General features: G+C 49.4%; 1 protein-coding gene across 2 annotated transcripts in view; it reads right to left on the reverse strand.

The window, feature by feature from the left end:
* The window catches only part of LOC142560412 (uncharacterized), a 398440-nt gene that overhangs the window by 228253 nt on the left and 149217 nt on the right, over positions 1 to 20970 (reverse strand). Inside the window, exons 1-2 of one of the 2 annotated variants that reach the window (XM_075672506.1) lie at positions 10344 to 10408; positions 4421 to 4462 (exon numbers count right to left, since the gene is read on the reverse strand). The gene's annotated coding sequence lies outside the window, so the exon portion shown is untranslated. Of the gene's footprint in view, positions 1 to 4420; positions 4463 to 10343; positions 10409 to 20970 lie in introns of those variants that run through there. The other variant, XM_075672505.1, reaches the window with a different exon arrangement.

The following is a 20970-nucleotide window of genomic DNA, read 5'->3' on the forward strand; positions in this document are numbered from 1 at the left end:
CAGCCTATGTGCAGACACGCCCCAGAGACACGAATCTACCGCGCGCGCACTCCACACAGAATCGAACTCTTCCTGCTGAAAGTATTTCTCTTAACACTTCTTCGCACACGTAAATGACGCGGTCAGCTTCCACTGCTATACGTTCGTTGGACAGTTTTACCTTATCCCTAAAGATGCTCACGTTTGCCGAGTTTGCGGACAAGTGTGTGGCCGCAACAAAGGAGGTAACGACATCTGGTGACGCAGAGTCTGACGAGAGAGCATAAAGAGCTAATACTGCAATTACTTATACATTCCACTTAACTGCTGGTGTAAAGCGTCGGTAACGACGTAATCGTTAATCTACAGTAGCTTCACCACTTTCCTTAGACGATAACACTTACGTGATAAAAAAAAAATATAATTGAAACGCATTATAGTTAGAAAAATCGTCACTACATGTCTATCCTTGCTGCTGCGGTACACGGCTCCGGTAACCCGGTTATCCGGTTTACGGTTAAGAAGTTTGCGGACTCTCAAAAGCTCTTCATTGTGTGTCGACGTTGTCCTGCTTCGCGTATACGGGCGAGCTACCTCTGGCGTTCTAAGCTGCGCTTCGCTCTGCACAGAAAACGTTCCGCCTTTGATCCAACGATTCTTTCAAGATTTTTCAGTTTTCCAGGCCCGTAAGTACATATTTTCAACCCGTTTCGTTTGTGGGGGCCATCGCTTCTCCAATTGGCCTATAAAACTGCATTAAAAGTGCGGACAGCCAGGCAAATTGACACGCTTGTCAACTTCCTTATGCTCAACCGGTCATCCGCTAAGCAGAAAACAATAATGCACCTGATGAAACCATGGTAGCGCAAGTAATAACCGAACAGAAGGAACGCATAAGCGGACACCACAGGTGGGGCCCCGTCTAGTGTTCTTTCTGTTCGTTTTTTTTATTTGCGCTACAGCGGCTCAGTCAAGTACTAACCAACTAGCCCAAGAACAGGTTATTCTAATGTGCGTGGTTGAGGAATAAATATGGCACTATCTCCGGGACAGGGGGTCCATCGCTCGGGATACCAGCAAACACCCGAAAAGTGCGCGGACATAAAAGAGCTAGAAAAATATATGCGCTAAAAACCACCGATATTGAATGCTCCCGGTTAACTGAGTCTGCCGCGTGCTGAGTCTGCATCCGCTAGTTTAGTGATTATAACTACGCACGAATAATTTGCTGAAGGTACAACCAAGTTCAACGAGAAGTTCGATGGGCCACGTTAGCCACTGCGAAAACGCAGTTTGTTTCTGGTAATGTCTACAACCACATGAGCCGGTGAGTCAATTCTCTCTATACAAAAAAAAGAAAGAAAAGAAGAAGAAGAAGACAAGCGTAGCGTAGCTGATTGTACAATAAACGTAGATTTAGGTACTCTGATTGTGAAAACGCACTAGGTCATTCCCGAAGCGTCACGAGTACATATAAAGTTTCTTTCAGTGGCGTATGCATGCCACGCCCTGGAACCCCCTCCCCTCACCCCCACCCCCGCCTAGGCGATTTCAACTATTCAATTTATCGACGGTCACACGCAAATTTCTACTGAATGCGATATCAGTCGTATGTTCTATAATATAAAAATTACGCTTTCGCTTGTTCTTGTATACATAACAGCCCGTTTCACTAAGGCGCCGATGCACCAAGTTCTCGAGCAGGAAAACTATCAGGCTCATTTGAGAGCGAACTGCAGACGCCATTGGGACAGCAGAAAGTAGCACTCGTTTCTTCTAAATGTCTACAACAGCAATTCACGCCGCATTTCTGCCATTTTCGGTGTAGTGACACCACACATCAATTTGTAAGACTACTGGTTCACTGACATTACGTATAACAGGTATTCCAGGTTTATTGTACGCCAAACGAGGAATCTGGCCGCACAACTTAAAGCCATTCTGTCTTCGCCATTGTCCAAAATAGCGTTACTATTTGCTCTATGCGCTAAAAACCACCGATATTGAACGCTCCCGGTTAACTGAGTCTCCCACGTGCTCAGTCTGCATCCGCTAGTTTAGTGATTATAACTACGCACGAATAATTTGCTGAAGGCACAACCAAGTTCAACGAGAATTTCCCTAGCAAATAGCAACTCCACCAGGTTCCGGCACTTCGCAAAGCACGTACACGCATTTGCCTCATTTTCGTTCTTGTGGATCCGGAAGGCTTTGCGGACTTCGCACATTCACCAATATCAACAACGTATTGCGTTATGAAGTGGAACAATTCACAGTGAACACACACCTCTGCGCGGCGCCTCACTGACTGACTTGTTGTGCTGGAAAAGCAGTTATCGCCCAGAAATTTAGAAAGACGAAGCGTAATGAATGACGCCCCAAGAACGTTTGAAACCACAAGCCCAAAGCTTAAACAAATCCAGGTAGAATGCCCATCCTTCACATGATGGCTGAACGATCGCTGCACCAGAGCTCCCAGAAGTAAAAAAAAAAAAAAATGTTTGTAGGAAGTCCTATCGCGCTTTTAACTGCCTCATCGCACCTGAGCCGAGCTGCACAATGCCATTACTCACAAGAACTGCCGTCGCGCTGTAGTTATAACACATGGCGATCGCAAACGAAATTACATTTTCTCGTCTACTATCCATTCGGCTGATTACGCAGTGAAATCACTTATAAAACGGTTGTGTATACTTGCAGTAATATATGGCGTGCGAATACACTTCATCAAGAAATGGTAACACGGAAAAGAGAGAGAAGGTGCTTCGGTGAAGCTCAGAAAATACTGCCGGCGTGTATGTAGCTGTACCTACGTGCAGCTTTTCATAAAGAAAGATATTGAGGACAAAAAAGCACAAGGGAGAGAAAGGTGGCAAAACTAATTAGAAAAAACTTTCTGTCGGCTGAGAAATATGATATCGAACCATCCCCTGACCTGCAGCCGTAAGATGCATATGTAGTTTCAAGTCGCATGGCTCGAACCACGTCCGGAGACAAGGATGTGGCCGAAGGATTTCCTTTTAATCACAAACGAACAGCTTCGCCGTGGGTAGCGTTTATGATCGCATAACTGGCCGCAGCCATTTTGAGTATCAACGAATGCAGTCGCCCGACTGCATCCCACGACTGTATCGCGAACGTTTTACGCAGCGTGACCATGACAAAAAAGACAGGGTTGGATATGCCTGCGACTATCCGGTCCCTTCCTTCCTTCCTTTCGCCCTCGTGACTTCGGCAAAGGGTGCAAGCATCTAAAATTTATAACAGCATGAAAAAATTAGGCAGAACCTAACTCACAATGAATGTCGACATCAATTCGTTTAACACCGAATCAATATAGGCGACACAACGTATTGCCACCGTAGAAACAAGTTATGTATGACGCGTGCGCTACAACGAGACTATCCTTTCGCGCTTCCCGAGGAATACGTGGCGCCATCTAGCGCCGCCACTGCAAAGCCTGCGAGTGGCCTCCAAATTACATGGCGCGCCGGTGCGTACGAACGCTCGGGAACGCGTCGTGCGGGTAACCGGGTTCCTCCTTCGCCCTTCTATCTGAACACGCTGCGCCATCAAGTGGCGATGCCGAAAAGTCAGCGCGTGTCCTCCGAGACGAGAAGCGCGGCGCGCCCATGCCCGAGAATGCAGAGGATTGTTCCCTCGCTTGCCGCATATATATCCAGTGGCGCATACCCAGTGAGCGAAGTTGGCGAGAGGTTCTTTGAAGAACGGCACATACTCAGTGTACTGATAGCGCAGCTCGCTAAACCGTTGACGCGAAAGATGTTCATTGAAAAGCGGCACATATCCAGTTCATTTGTAGCACAGCCTGCTAAAGCGTCTGAGAAAGTAAAGCCCCTTAAACTTCGTAAAGTAGTGCTACGCTTTGAAGAATGCCGCCTCCTCCTCGTGTGCTCTGGCCGAGGCCGACGCCGCGTCGCTATTGGCCTAGTGGCATCACGTGGGCCCTCGCGCAGTGCATCAGCGCCACTTTTACTCGAGAAGCGTCTACGGAGTGGCGAGGAGCGCATGTTGGCGCCGTTGCTACGCTCGAGCAGTGTAGGAGGCGCCACGGTCGAGGAGGGAGCGTGAACGAGAGGAGAAACGAGGAGGAGTGACGGCGGAGGAGGAGAGTGTCGCTTCTTTACGAAGTTCAAGGGGTCTTATGAGAAAGTTGTTGGCAACGCCACCGCGCGACTTCAATGGTCACTACGCTCCTCGCCGTCCGTTCGAGTTCAATAGTGAAGGTGCGCTTTCTGGAGCGACTCCTCGTCGTATAGGCAATGCCCGAGGCACATTACTGAGTTGCGCAGCGGCATTTGACAGCCAAGGGGTGGCGCTGTGCTCCAGACGGTCGAGTGGAGGAGTACAATCGAGACGATGCACGTTTGTGAAGGTGGGAGCGAAACTGCAACCGTCTTAAATTATGTAAAAAGCTCACCTTTGCTGTCTTCTGTGCGACACCTTGCTGAAGGCGAGGTTGCTGCAATTGAATGAAAAGAAACCTAAATGTGACGTTTCACTGATAGCAATAAAGAAACGCAGCCAAATATTCTGAACACGGTGCATAGTCCTCTCCATTGTAGCACGCCCATGCCTCATGACCAGCGTTCCTATTTCTTTCTTGACTGGGCGACCTTCGCACTGCCAAAAATTTCGGCCCTGCTGTTTTCCAGAATTAGAACGTTCGTTTTTCAGAACATAGTGCCGAATGTTTACTACATCTAATGCTACCAGTTATACTCCCCATCATCACTGCCTGTGTCATCAAAATTACAGGTAAAAGGACATCCGGTACTGATTATCATTTGACTTCGAGTGAAATTAGATACGATGACCACACCTACGACGGACACAGTTTATCCAAGTGCAAGACACTGAATCGTATTTTTGTATATTTATTTATTCCACTCTCATATACAGGGCAACTTACAAAATGAACTCTAAATTTTCTTTAAGGGATGAAATAATATTATTCGTAGTTTCACGAGAGTTAATCATAAAAATCAGGCTAATAACATTTTTTACACCGAGATTGAATCCAGACCGAGGAACCATAGACAACATCTCTGCGGAGCAGTGAGTTGAATACCTTTATCTACCTTTATTTATTTCGGAATACTGCAGGCCATCAATTGGCCCAAGCAATAGGTGTTACACCACACATGATTACAAGTGATTAAAGCAGAAATATTACCAGTAGCAATCGCAATGTCACGTCAGCAACACATGAAGACTCAAACTGCAAAAGTGGACGGGTACAGTGCAGCTACAAAGTCGTTAGCTTCAAGAATATCTAGCGGTAAAGGAATTCCACTGTTCCACAGAACTATGTGTTGGAAGGCTCCGGATAATTCCTAACCACCTGCGCTTGTTCAAAGTGCATCCAGAGGGCGGTGCACGAGCTTTCTTGCGATCCGCCCCCGTCGGAATGGGGCCCACGTGACCGGAAGTCGAACTTGCGACTTCCTGCTTAGTAGCAAAATGCCATAGGCACAGAGCCACCAAGGCATATGAGTAATGAGTTTATAATAATTTATAATAATTTCTTGCAGAAAAAAAAAACCTGGGGCCGTGTTACCACTGTTTCCAGCAAACAAAGCTGACCAGTTTGAAGACTCCCTTCGTTTGCGTCCGTCTACGCATTTTGAACACGCCGCCAGGTGCCGCTGCGTTGCTCTATCTCTTAAAGCCCCTTAAACTTCGTAAAGCAGTGCCACGCTTTGAACAATGCCGCCTCCTCCTCGCGCGCTCTGGCCGAGGACGACGCCGCGTCGCTATTGGCCTAATGGCATCACGTGGGCCCTCGCGCCGTGCATCAGCGCCACTTTTGCTCGAGAAGCGTCAACGGAGTGGCGAGGAGCGCATGTTGGCGCCGTTGCTACGCTAGAGCAGTGTAGGAGGCGCCAGGGTCGAGGAGGGAGCGTGAAAGAGAGGAGAAACGAGGAGGAGAGAACGTGGAGGAGGAGAGTGTCGCTACTTTACGAAGTTTAGGGGGCTTTACTATCTTTGAGATATGAACGAACATCGTGCGCAAATTTGATTACGTTTACGACCACTGCGTTGAGGAATTTGTGAACTTTCGTGCATAATCGAGGCATGGCGCTAATAACCGGAGGCGCGCTTGTTGAAGCGCTTCGTACTAAGCACATATATAGCGCGCTAACAACGCGCTGAGCTGCGCTGGTTGCGTAGTACTTAACTACAATGCATATTATCACGCCAATAAGGACAGCACTATATATATATATATATATATATATATATATATATATATATATATATATATATATATATATATATATATATATACATATATTAATAGCTTCTTCTTAACTGTAGTGTTGTCCTCGTTCGCACGACCATCTCTATAGCGTGCTATACGCAGAATGCCTCTCGCATACACTCAGCTTTAGAGAACTATGCGCAGCTACACAACAAAGGGTTTACAGGAAGATGAATACTGAAAATGATCAACAATGGTCTAACAAGGGAAGCCTTAGCCATGCAAAAACGTTTGAACAAGGAAACCATGCTACTCGCAACAAAAAGATATTATAAAAACGACCCAAATAAATAATCTTTAAAAAGATGGACTCACGTATGCGCATCCCATCACCACGATGGATCTGTATACACCAAGTTACCCAACTTTCGGCTCTTTTTTTCGAACGAAAGTGTTGCTCCAGTGCCGACTGTTGGGTGTTCCGGGTTCCCTGAATTCACGAGTGTTTCTTCGGTGAGCTATCTTTGCGTCTGCGGTGCGGTCTACGTCTGATCAACTGGCCGCATGCCAACGAGCGACGTGTGAAATTGTGATTACCCGATACCAACAGCCATCAGACGATATGCGTATTCGTACAGAATAGCGTTTTCCTGTAGAAAGCCATTAGCCTATTGGCTCCATTAGCGCGGCGTCAGAGCACAACAGTATAAACTTCCATTTTACATCCGGTCAGGATTCCTCAGCGTCTATTCTATAACGGAACACGTACACCACGTTACATCGCTGGCGCCTACGCCGAGGACAAGCTGCCAACTGTGTTACCTGTCCGCCAACGGTAGTGGCAGAACCTTCAGGCCCATTAGTGCAAGCGCATCACGCAGCGTGTGCTTGGTGATCGGCCAACAGTCGCCAGCGCACGATATTTGATTCATAGCCCCAACTATTACGAGAGAGCAGAGACCGCAATAAATGGACTTTTCAACATAGAATATTTCTTTCTTCTTTCTGCCTTTATTTTCTTTACCCTTTTCTTCAGCACAGGATAGCCAGCCGGTACTTGCACTGGCTAACGTCCTTGTCTTTCCTCCCCTTTTGTCATTCCCCCCCTCTCTCTCTCTCTCCGTAAAATCAATGAACTGTAAAATTTAATGTTAGCGAGTGTTTAGACAACGCTGTGGGTCCCATTAATACCTCTCGCGGTTAGTTGGCCAAAGAAAAAGCGGAAATTCGTGTGTTCTAGGCAACTTGTGGAGTGAGACACTTACCTAAATTTCACTTTACCTCGGAGAAGCTGAAACATCCGCGAAGCAGGGTTCTATAGATAGTTAAGTCGTGGACGCTGACGGCAGTGAGAGCTTCATGGCGATCAGCGAGGCGCCTATCGCGTATTTGCTTTGGATATAAGCCCATCGTCTTTTCTGCCGAGTCACCACCAGGATGAGTATCCCCAGTGGCCCACTTACTATGCTACTACCGTTAACATCAACGCCTTAGTCGTTCAACGCCGACTACCAGCGGTGCCCAAGTGGAGCCAACGAAGCCGCGACGCCTGCTCGAAGGTGCGATCCCGCACTTCGGCCCTTTAAAGCTCCCTACGTTCGATTCCTGCAACAGGGAAACGTGATAACCTTTCGTATATTCCCTGCCTGCGCTCTACTTCTTTTTCTGCTTTATCTGTATGTATAAGGAGGTTTTGGTGCCTATTATACGGCGTCGTCCACTCCTCCTCTCTAAATTCATACATTAGCTCAAGACAGTTTCAGACAAAGACTACAGAGAAAAGACTATAATGACAAAGTTCTTTAGTCCTAAGGCATTTGTCTAAGTGCCCGTACCCATCGCTAGAGATGTTTAATTTAATTACGGGGCTTTTGTTGCCAAAACCACTTTCTGATTATGAGGCACGCCGTAGTGGGGGACTCCGGATATTTCGACCACCTGGGGTTCTTTAAGGTGCAGCTAAATCTAAGTACACGGGTGTGTTCGCATTTCGCCCCCATCGAAATGCGGCCGCCGTGGCCGAGATTCGATCCCGCAGCCCAACACCTTGGCAGCCTAACACCATAGCCACTAAGCAACCACGGCGGGTTGCTAGAGATGCTGTTATACGCGAGTTTACACCGGCGACGCGCCGTCTCTCCATGCTTCAATCGCGCGCGACGTTTCGATATAGACGTAGCACACTCTTTGACAACAGCCACGCCTCGTACGCGTCGTAAATAACACTCACTTTCCTCGCTGGATATGGCCGTCTCTCAAGCCTGATTCCGAACGGGGAAAAAGAAAAAAATAAGTCCCGACGAACCGAAAGTGTCCATACATCTTGCTCTCTGACCTCAGGTCCAATAACATACCATAAAAGAAAGAAAAAGAAAGTGGAGGTGCTCAAACGGCAAAGAAGTCAGACATCGTTACCGAAAACAGATTCGACGCAAGCCGCGCGAGACGGGCGGGAGTCGACGAGACGGCGTTACCGTGTAGCGCCTGCGAAACATGCATATATACGCCGACTTCTCCCGGTCACTCGCAAAACAAACCTGACGATAATAACATGCGAGCATGAAGGAGAAGGCCAGAAAGGAGTTCAAAAAAAGAAAGAAGCGGGTTCGGCTGGGACAACGAAAGGATGTGACGAGGTGTAGGGAGGGGGGGGGCAGGGGGATAGAAGCACACACTCGGCGAGAAGATAACGAACCTTTCACGCAATCGGCCTCAAAAACTCCTCTCGGTAGCGGCGGCAGTCACCGCGCGCGCTACCGGGTTCCCGCACCTGCGCCTCACGAGCACGTGCCGGAGAGAGAGGCCGACAGAGAGACCCAAGCACGAGAGAGAGAGAGAGAGAGAGAGAGAGACGGAGGGAGAGGCCGACGACGAAGTGGGTGAGGAGGGTGACGGCTTCCACAGCGCCGCTCGTTGCCGCCCGCGCGTCCTTCTCGGTCGCCAAACGCGCGGAGGAGACGGCGGGCCGGCGACGCGGATCGCCTGAGTTGCGCGCTACGTAATTTGCATATGCGCTCGCGTCGCGCGGAGGGTAAAGGTTCCGGGGTCTCGCGGACGGGACGGGGTGGGGGGGAGGGCAGGGGCGAGAACGGGCGCAGAGCGAAAATGCGGGTAACTGGGGAAGAGGTGGTGCCGCCGCTCTCTTAGATACAGAAACGTAAGAGAAGCCATCGGCAGCAGAGAGACAGGCAGACGGACAGACGAAAGGAAGTCCTGCGTCAAAGCATGGCAAAGTGAGCGTGGCTCGCTGGAGCCCTCTGTTGCACGTAGATACAGTGAACACTTGAAGTGAGAGCGATGAGAAGAACAAGCGTACTACTCATCCACGGCACCAGGTGGAGGAAATAAAGTTGATAGGCAACCCCACAGAGAACACCTTCGAGACAGTCAATGTGTTACACTTTACTTTGTTTATCTTCTTTTTCTACACTTAATTTCTTTTTTCTTGTAAGCGGTCTCAGAGGCGATAGAGAATGGACACGCGAGCGGGGTCGTGCCGCAAAGAACTGAAACCGAAAGCAATGACAAAGCCGCGCGCGCGCGCCGTGAAATCCGGCCACGTGTGTAAGCGGTCTCAGCGCTGGCGTTGCTGCGAGGACGCTTCGCGATTGAAAACGCAAACGAACGAACGAAACGAATACACAGGTACACACGCGCGCGCAATAAAATAGGAGAGACGGAGAGGACAGCCGACAGCAAGGCGGGGGGTGGCAGCAGGTCGGACGCGTGTGTTCGAACTAGAGAAGCGGCTGAACAGGGCAGCGAAGTACGGCTTAAGGTGTCTAGAAGGTGCTCTGCTAAGGAGGGGCGGGTGTATAAAAGCAGGGGAGGAGGGAAAGGGAGCTCAGGGAGTGAAGGACAAGTGAGAGGACGAGGAGGAAGGGGGGAGTTGGAAGAGGGGGAGGAGCTCAGACTGATTTGAGCTGGCGCACGTGGCGGAGTCATAAAGCAAGACACAAGAAGCAGCAGCGACTGTACGGCAGCGCGGCTGTAACAACAACGGCAGCGGTAGCGCTCGGGTGCGCGCTGCGAGGAATGCGCCCGGTAACAAGCGGCGCGCGAGCCACGCGTCACAAGGAGCGCGGCGTGGAGCCGAGATAGAAGAAGAAAAAAAAAAACACATCCGCGCCGGACTCACTCGATGATGAATCAAGATCAGCAGCGACAGCGGCCGCGGAACGAACGCTTCGGCGATCGGGAGGGATGGAGTGCGGCGCGAAGCAGGGACAGGCCGATTAGAATAAGACCGAAAGCCGGGGGAATGTCGAACGGACAAGGCTGCGCGGCAGCGGTGGAGGGGGGAGGGGGGGGAGGAAGGAAGGGCAGGAGTCGGAGAGCCGTCTGGCGAAGAAGGCAGGCAAGGTCGATAGAGGGCGCTCGGGGGAGAAACTGTTATACATGCAAAGGAAAAGCGAAACGTCATTTTCAATGAGGGCCCCTTTGTCTTCTCGCGTATACTTGGCGCGCACGGCACCTGCATCGAAGATAGACTCGTACTTATAGGTGCGAGGATGGCGCAGCTACGTAGCATGCACTGGAAGTTGGTATTACAACGCCCCGCGGAAGTCAATCGCGCTCCGGGTGACGTATCACTGCCAAAAGTGTTATTGAAGCCTATATGCCGAAAAAAAAAATAACATTCTCGTGCGCGGGATCGCGTTTAAGGTCGCGGTTGCTGGAACCAAAATATTTTCGTCAAAAGCGATCGACAACGATGCCGGTGGGCCCCCTGCCTGTCATCTACGAAAAAAAAAAGCAAGGGTCCGATGAAACGACCCAAGTGATGGAAAGCGTCACCTGCATATTCGATTGATCCGCGAGATCAAAGATTAACTGTCGTCTATCGTCGGCTGCTAAAGCGACCCTTGAGCAGTACAGTGGTGGCTGCGATGAGGAGCACTGCGACAGGCACGTGGTATGCTGTCTTCTTCGCTTTATGTTGCATCTCTTCTTAGTTTGAAACTCACCGACGGGTCGAGCCCCCACACAGATGCAAAGTATGGTGCACTCTCAATGGGAACACTTAAACGTGGCGACGCGAACGCATGTACGATACTTAGTCAACTTTATTTGAAGGTATCGCATGAATCGCCATGCAGACAGTTGTCCAAGCGAGTGTAGCCCGCACGCCTTCATGTCATATCTCTGCTGCGATTGATCGCTATAAGTTTTAACTGGATGTTCACTGTAAAAGTGCACTGTACTAGCTGTACGCATCGCCTCTAAGTGGATGGGACAGCGTGTAGTAAACCTGAGATCGAATCGTGCGGAATTAATCGAATCTCGTACAAACCGAATCGATTAATAGGCGAGTCAGAAAACGGCGCCCCCTTCGCCCCGCTCTGTCTTTCCATCCTTCTACAATATGCATTTTCCTCTGGTTTCGCTCATTTTTAATTCCAATTGAGAAGACATGCTAGCCTAGTTGCGTCCCTACGTATTTAAAACGCGTACCTCCTTTTCGTTTATAGGCCTCCGTCCATCTCGAAGCAAAAATAGGGAAACTAGGACTATTCGTGCAAAATCTGTGCGGTTCACTTATGGGAGATAGACAGAAAGAAACGAGTCAGGAACCTCAAAAATATTAAGATGTGTGCAAGAAGTGGTGGAATCCATGTTTTTACCCGCCGTGGTTGCTCAGTGGCTATGGTGTTGGGCTGCTGAGCACGAGGTCGCGGGATCGAATCCCGGCCACGGCGGCCGCATTTCGATGGGGGCGAAATGCGAAAACACCCGTGTGCTTAGATTTAGGTGCACGTTAAGGAACCCCAGGTGGTCAAAATTTCCGGAGTCCTCCACTACGGCGTGCCTCATAATCAGAAAGTGGTTTTGGCACGTAAAACCCCAAATATTATTATTAATCCATGTTTTTGTAAAGCGTCCGCGCAATCTTTTCCCGCATTTACGAAGCTCTGAATTATTGCGGCATTATAACTGTCAAAACTGCCGGGGCAAAAAGAACGCCCCGCGACTCGCGTGAGAGGAATAGTAGGATGAACAGAACATCCGTGAAAAAATAAGCCGGGCAGGGTAGAGGAGGCAGATGAAAGGGGAGAGGAAAGCGAATCTATTCCGGTGGCGCGGCGGGCGGCATTTGGTTCCGGCAGCCCCCGCTACCAAACGAACTATTGTTGTTCGACTTAGTAGTCGGCAAAATGATTGCGACGGGCGGTGGTTTTCCGTTTCTGGTTCGCCTTCTCGCCACGTCGAATGCACTCTTCTCCCTTGAACTCTACCCGGTCTTTCCAGCTATCTTTCACTCACATTTCCTTTTTTCTTTCTTTCTTTTTCTTTATCTGTACGTGCGTTTTTACTTACCCTTGCGTAAGCAGCGGCGAAGGCAGGTTTCGGTTGTTGTGTCTGTTCGCATGGCTGCCCTAACCTCGTTTCAAAACACTAACGCCAAATGTCTTCTCATCGGCTCATAAGTATGAATCGTAATTCAAGTGTTCAAATATTCGTTTTTTTTGTGTGTGTGTTTGTGTATGTTTGTGTGAACTGCTCACACTATAACAGGATCCTTCGCATTTCTATGCACTTCACCCTGCGGCCTGCAGCAAGCCGCCTACAGCGTACGCCAGTGAAGCTGCGTTTTCGGTAACCAGTGTTCACGGTCGCACATGCCACCTCCACCTGCAACTCTGTCTCACTTCTACCACCCTCTATCCAACGATCCCAACTTTTTCATTATTATGCATTTCTTTTTCTTTCAGTTTTTGCGAACTCTTAACAGGTCCCAGCAATTTAGGACCTGTCAAAGGTTCGAGTGCGGCTCACTTGTGTATATACTGTATATATTGGCTTGAACATACTGCACTCCGGGTTGCATAGGCTTAATTCATCAGTTCACGTTGAACTAAATCTACGAAATGCTATTGCGCGGTGTGAGACAGTAATTATGAGCTACGGTCGCGTCAAACAATCAATGACATTAGCGAGAGAGAGAAAGAAAGAGAGAGAGCATACTTATTGGTGTACTCAGGCTCGATATACCATGCCTATGAATACAGATAAATATGTATTTGAATGTGGCGCTTAAGCACGGCGAAAACAGGTCTGTGTGACGTCATATATTTCAAAATATGATCATCAAAGCATGATCGTTCACCGGGACAGTGAGCTCTTTTTTGACTCTCTTCTGTATTACCATATTATTATTTATGCATTAAAGTATTACCGTAGTGTCACGCAATGCTTAACCAGTTCGCAAACAATACTACTACTACACTGGCGTACCAGATTTCACTTAACTGCTGGTGCGCTCATGAGCGTGCAAGTGGCACGTTCATGAGCCTGCACTTCCTTTTATTGTTTTCCTTCGACGAAAACACCGACGTACGCGAAAGTGCTTCAAACGTATTGTAGTTGGACAAAGCGTCACACGATGTCGCTACCAGCTATGCTTATTGCCGTCCACGGCTGCGGTAATCTGCTAACTTTTAAAACGGTACGTAGTCATGGGATAAGCTAAAGCTCAGTATTGTACAAGAGAAGTTAATTGTCACTTCGATTTTTTTCTTTAATTATAGTTTAAAGAGAAAGATATAAACTCAAAGACATGCAGGATAACTGCAAGATACCTCCGGGCGGTTCCCCTGTACTTGTGAAGGGGAAGCAGGAGGCGAAGAATTGGCACGAAAAGAAGGCATGAATGAACAATATAAACTTTTTTTCCGTGTGGGCGCTGTCACGCCGTCGGTGAACGCACCACACAGTTATACACGGTGTCAATGTGCCGCTGACCCATACAGCGTCATGCATTGCCGCACAGTGTCAATTCGTCACACTATCCGCTACATTAGCAAGTAACGCTGCAGCGCCTTTGTAGCGGCTCGCGCTGATGCCGGTGTAGGCTAGTGTCCAACAATTTTGCTTTCCGCGAGTTGGGCGCTCGCCCAGCTGGTCTAAGAAATTGCAGGTAAATCGAATGAACCTATAAGGTAACGGTAGTAAACCTGTCGAGACAAAACTCTGCCTTCAAAGGAGAACGTTCGACACAGATCCAAGGATTGCTCAAGGTCTCCGCGCGCCATGTCTAACGACCACACACGAGTACAAGCAGCGCTACTGCACGCCTCTCGCCACCTCACCACCCTTGAAGAAGGAGAGCCGGTCCGGCTCTGAAAGCGTCAGTTATACTTCAAATACAATTGCGGTTGTAGCTTCAGCTGCTACCCGCATAGCTGCAGACGCCGCTTGACGCCAGCGCCTCCGAGACATTTGGTAAAGCACGTCTCATCGACGGCCACCAAGCGTCGCGCGCCTCAGGACGCGCGTAGACGCGAGCCTTGCAGCCGCCACGTGCCACAGTGACGCTAGGAGAGCGCGCCGGCGCGCGCCGTAGGACCACGACCCGGCTGCGACGACACACGCACGCCTCCGTGCCGGTTCTCCTCGCCACCTTCCCACCCTCTCTTCTGCCCACTTGGGCCTCGGCACAGCGGCGCCTGCTAGCTACTGCGCGTCGTACAACGGCGGCAGCAGCAGAGCACACATCCACACGCGCGCGCACCGTAACACACACGGCGCTGCAGGAGGCGGCCGCCGCTCCGTAAATCAACGACTGCGCGATAACGATCAGCGACGCGACGCCTCGCGACCGCGCGACCACAGGTATATATACATACACGCAGACGGCGTCGCGCGGCCGCTGCGCGCTATGTCATTGGAAAAAAAAAACAAAACAAAAAAAAAACAGGCCCGCCTGCGGTGAAGTATGTATACTGCATGCGCCGCTGTGAATTGGGCAATCGGACGCTTCTCCCGCACAGTTACACGCGCTCTAATCGCGGTACCATTTGCGAAGGTGTCAATTCGTCGCATTTTGTAGATGACCGGCTGTTTTCAGCTTAACTGACGACAATAGGGGAAGTTTATCGCAGCATATATAGCTCGTTTTCACAGATAATTTGCGTGATATAGCAACAATGTAGACATTCATTTTATCACGCACCATTTAACTGACCACATACTAGGCACCACATCATTCCCAGTACCATGTTTCTGATCACCTGATTTGTCTCTATTGATATCCCTTGCGTACTGAGTTACAGTTTGCCTTTGCATACCGACCATCTTTGATCGTTTGTCGACGTTAGAATGCAAGTATGCTCAATTCTAATGCTTCATTTCTGAGTTTAAAGAAGCGCATGTGCCACCGTTGCAGGAAGCATTCTTGGTTTGGTGCAAGCTATCCGTTAAAGGGGCCCCGAAATGATTTTGACGTTTCCGTAGTAAGGTGCTCAGTCCGTAGGGTATGTGCTTCCGATTATTAAGAGACGTATTTAAGCGCTCCGCATAATTAATATAAGACAAGAGCAAACGTGCATCCCTACCGATCGCAGCGTCGCCGTTCCCCCGGCGTTTTTTAGCCGCCACTTTACACGCCCCCTACCGTGACCGTGACGTCACTCGTGCGAGCGATGCGATTGGATAGCCACGTTACGTCATTGGGAACCCTTGAAACATCCGCTGCATGCCCCCCCCCCCCCCCCCCTCACTGCTGACGGCTACAAAGAAATCTTACGACCGAAGTATAGAGACAGTCATAGTATTTACATGTTATCAGGCAATTATCAAACCAAAATAAATGCCACATACGGCTGCTTTGTAGTTCGGACATTGCACATACGCTCGCAACAGTGCGGCGAACGCCCGCGGGGGCATCCGTCTCTATCCGCGTCAGGTAACGCAGGCTACACACCATTGCACGCAATGCCGCCGCTCTGCTACACCTGCCGCGTGAACGTCGTCTTTAAATTTCGCTATGGCGTAGCGCATGCTTAACGAGAAAAGCTGCCTATCGGAAAGAGACGCGGGAACAAACTGGGTTCAAATCGACCAGAAGTCGATGAAATTTGCGTCAGCGCTAGGAGGAGGAGGAGGAGGAGGTAGGAACGCAGCGATGGCCGCACGGTGTAAAAAGTTGAGGGGCAACACCGTGGCTTGAGGGGAGGGTACAGCTTCACCGCTCGTAGCTGTGTCATTATAGCGCGCTAACGTGAAATTCTTGTGAGAAAGCATTCCATTAGAGACACCCTCCATGTCTACAGGCGTACGCCAGAAAAAAAAAGCGTTTCAGGAAACCTTTAACGAATCGCCAAGCTGATAGTTTCGTTTTCTGTATAACCGGGAATACTGGTTCTTTTCTAAGCTTCTGAAAGGTTTCGCCTCTTAACCCGCCCTATATAACCCGCCCTGGTGGCTCGAGGTCGCGGGTTCGATCCCGGTCGCGGCAGCCGCGTTTCAGCGGGGTCCCAATGCAAAAGCGAAACGGTGCATTGCGAAATAAGTGAAATTCCCCTTGAGAGCTTCATAGAGATGCATAGTGCACTGCATGTAATCATGGATATAACTAGGTAATGGATACAGCGAAGTAATTCTGGCTCCCACGTCAACTTCGTTATAGCGGGATACTACTGCATACCCGTATAGCCACGGGTATATGTAGCTATAGATTACCAATTTAGCAAACTCAAATTTCGTTGCAGTTGGTCTTTAAGTCGTCTGCAGTGTTCCCCATTTTTAACCAAAGTCGGCGACGACGACTCCTCAGCCCTGATAGACCACTTCACAACAAATTCGCTCCGAGATCGTCAAAGCGCTACAGACAATACTCCGCCAAGCCATCCTCCACGTTCACAGCCAACTGGGGTACATTGTCGCGAACAGAAACCACAGGCAAGAATACGGTCACGGCCAGTCATACAACATAGAACAGTCAGCGACAGTTACCAGCTTATTCGCTCCCGCCGCGCACGTTACAAAGGCGGCGAAACGCGAGTGCTATAATATATACATACAACGGCGCCGACCAGTTGTTTTTCTGCATCCTCGCGGGCGCCGAGCAGAAACGCGCAACAGAGAGGGGCACGGCGATGCGATAGGGTAAAACACCCCAAAAATACAACGGCTAAAGCAAAGACAGAAACAGTAAAATAAAGAAAGGCTGGTCGGACGAAGGACACGCAGCAACAGGGACAGCGGGGAATGGAGATCGGCAGGGGGGGAGGGGGGGGGGAGAGTGTCGACAGCAGTGTGTCTCGCGGTCGAGCCACAGCAGTACGCAAGCTCCGCCACCGTTAATCGTCCGTCGGAGTGTCGCCCCCCCCCCTGCCCTCATCTTCCCCCTCTCTCCCTCTTTCCCGCTACCGCCGTTCCTGCCACTAATTGCGGGTTTATGCTGCCTTAATTTAAAACGGTGAAAAAAAAGAAAAGGGAGGCGATAAGAGAGGCTTCCCGGCGTGTAATTAGGAGAAGCGGCCGTCGCGGGCCATCGGCTCCGCTCGAAGGGAAGCACGCCGGTGTAGCAGACTTGTTAAAACATCTGGCCGGTGTATATTTAAATAAGTGACCGCCGCCGCCGCCGCCGCGCTGTACGGGCCGTGCGGCGCCGTTATCTTTTTTGTACATCTCGTCGTCGTCGACGGGGGAGAAAGAAGTGCGCGAACAGCTCTCCGCGCTGACGCGTACGCACATCGAATCGGTTCGTCGGTCGTCGGTGCCTCGATGGGCTGCGTAAGCTGCGGCACCTACAACCTCACCCTCCTACTCCTTCCCCCCCCCCCACCCCACTTCTCGGACTCTAGATGGCGTGGTCGTCGGCGGACTGGAAAAATATAGATTTACAGTGCGCGTGCGTGTGTACGCGTATGGAGACGTCATTTGGCGCGTCGTCGTCGTTTCCGCTTCCTCAACTTGTCATTTTAATTCGTCTACGTTATAAGACCTCCCTCTCGCTTTCTCTCTCTCTTGAGTCGGGCTCGTCACACCTTCACTGGTTGCTTCTATGTTAGCTTTTTTTGATCGCAGTCAATCTTTCCTCTTTTACTTAATGACGCATTCGTACGTAACTTCAGCGACAAAACTGTATTTTCTCGACCGAGACTTCTGGGCCCGGATTCAAGAAAAGCTCTCACGCTAGAATTGTTCGTAAGAGAAAATTTCAACCAATCCTGATCGAAGCTGGACATATTTATTTATTTATTTTGTGTTGTGCCCTCAGGGCTAGAAGACACTACAGGGGGAAGTGGGTTGGGCGGAATAAGCACACAAAAATAGATGACAATTAAGACGAATAATATTGTTAACGAAGACCACCAGCCAATGGCGAAGAGCAATTACGATTGAAAAGTGTTTGTTACTTCAACCACTGCTGCTTAATCTTTTGTCTTCGTCCCTCTGGTAGACTTAAAGGGACACTAAGTCGACGTGGATTGTTTAAATACCATTCCATAAACCTCACAATGCTTGTTTCGTGCCAAGAAAAAGCTTATTTTACGAGAAAATTGAATCTGAAGGGCCCGAATACCTTTTTCAAAATTCAAATCTCCCGCCATATAACCGGGGGAGTAGTGACGTTGCATACGCCATCACCGCCCTTTGCCGCCCTTTGCGCCGGACAGACGGCGGCACCGAGCCAAGACAGAGCGGCGGATTCGCCGCTGCAGCTGTTTTTTGGTCGAGTGACGTAGACGGTGCGGCATTTCGCGACATCACATGGAAGTTTAATTCTCTGCTGCTGGCCGTTCGTGCGAATGTCGCGAGCCAGTAAAACCAGCGCAGCGCTACGTGATAACGAAACTACTGAAACGCGAAAGCGTGGGCAGCGCAGATTCGAGCGAAAACGAAACCTTTCGACGGCCCGCGTTGTTGTCAAGGGTAATTTCAATGAGTTCTTTTTTATTTAGGAAAATGAAATAGAACTGGACAAGTAGCACTTTATTTCATCTTGTAATACAATATAAGGATGTTTTCTGCAACGAGTAGCTGAGTGCTAGCGACAGAATTTAACTGAGGAGTGCTTTCGTCATCGGGAAAGTGCTTGAACGTCCCGGGGGAGTCACTAATCATGTCCTGCATTTACCTCCATGTCTGGATTATTAAGGCTCTGTTCGCGGCATTATTGACGCCTTATGGATTCTCAGGCACTAATCTGTCACTTTAGCTTGACGTAATATTTTCCTTTATTGTCGCTTTAAGAGCGCCGCCATTGCAGAATTTGACAATGTGATGAAATTTTGAGCGCCCAGAATTACCTCCCTCGGTCGCTGTCTCAATGACCACCTCTGAGGAGAATACAGTGACGTCGAGAAGGAAAGCAAAGGCACATCAGACCTCAAACTGCAAGAAACTGCACCTTCGCTGCCAAATTTGACAACTCTACTGTTCGAAATCGCAAACAGTAGTCAAGGCTTATTATCGAGGCGAAGATGATACGCGAAGAAGAAGAACAAAACGGATCAGTACACCTATAGATTCAGTGACGCTGACGGAAAAGGAACTTTGGCTTTGGGATGTCACGTGATCGCAGTGCAGTGTTGATCTCATGCTCGCCGTTCGGGGCAGTGCAGTTCCTTGATGAGCAACAATCGTCGGGAGCTGTTTACCCGTCGTGAAAAGAACACGCGGGTTGTTATCGCCACTTCTCGGCACAGTAACAGATGAACAGCTTGCTTCCACACTGAGACTAGTGGCGAAGCAAGCGACCACTAGTGCGCACCCGTACGCGCTAGTGCGCGCTCACATGGTGTGTTTCATATTTCGCGGATTTATGACGGAAAAAAAGTAAACACGCGACGGTGTACCTTGCAGGAAACACTTCATTTTTACGTCTCTTACGATTCTCAACGACCCCCTAATTGACATCTTATCAATTAGAACAAGAATGAAAAATTTAGCTATTTTTTTATTTAAGACTTGAACGTTAGGGACCAAAATTTGCTCGCGATTCCTCAGCAAGGCTCGAAATAATATGCGCTGCGTTTTATTCGCGTAGAATAACCGGTGATTTTTGTTTTCTTATCTCCGTGTGATATAGTTCGTAAACCCTGTATATTTGATAAAAGTGTTTCTGACACACTATGTGTTTCCCGTCCTTTCTGTCGTCCACGGCTGTTAAGCGCCCTTACACGTTCGTAATGCTCAGCCAATTCGCGCAGCTAGCTTGTTGACCAACTTCATGAAAAGTGTCACAGGAGCTAACTTTTTTTTATAAGACCTAGTCGGCCGACGTGTCGACAAATGTCACGGACCAGGAATCACACTACACGCGAGCATTGGAAATGCTCGCTGCTGTTCCATGTCACGCAGTACCAGACACATACCTCGGGTCTTGCCAAACACAGTTCGTGTTTGGCCGTCATTGCCTGCAGCAGCAAGATAGGTTTGGAAAAGAATATCAAGGACACACCCAACGTACTTCGCGGAAATCGCAACGAAAAGCACGAGCGAGGGAGAAAAAATGAGCACCGAAGGAAGTTCAAGCAAGCAAGGACACATAAGTCAACCACATACACTAACAGGAAATTCCAAGCAGATGCAACCACCGAACAGGATCGTAAATGTGTTCGCTCCCTTACGCACGAACTTGATGACCCCTGCCAGACTAATTGATAACGGATGGCGTTTTGCCTACCAAAGCCGCACCTTGCCCCCGAATGTCGCTGTTGCGGTTGACTCCGCGTTAATTTAAGACCACCTGGGGTTCCCTAGCTGCGTCCACGTCTCAGTACACGGACGCCTTTCGCATTCCGCCCTTCTCGGAATGCGGCTTGCACGTTCAGGAACCAACCACGACTTCGTCTACACGGGCAACCTTGTGCCATCGCTTTCCTCCGACTGCAACGATTGGGCATTGAAAACCGGTGGTACTTTTCAAACCCTACGCAGAACAACGTTGTCCTGCCCCGTAAGATGTGCATTAAACAAAAAACAGAGTATGAAAAAACAGGAAAGGGGGAGTGTATTCGGATTCTATTCTTTAT

The sequence above is a fragment of the Dermacentor variabilis genome, chromosome 10, assembly GCF_050947875.1.
Source record: "Dermacentor variabilis isolate Ectoservices chromosome 10, ASM5094787v1, whole genome shotgun sequence".
NCBI lineage: Eukaryota > Metazoa > Arthropoda > Arachnida > Ixodida > Ixodidae > Dermacentor > Dermacentor variabilis.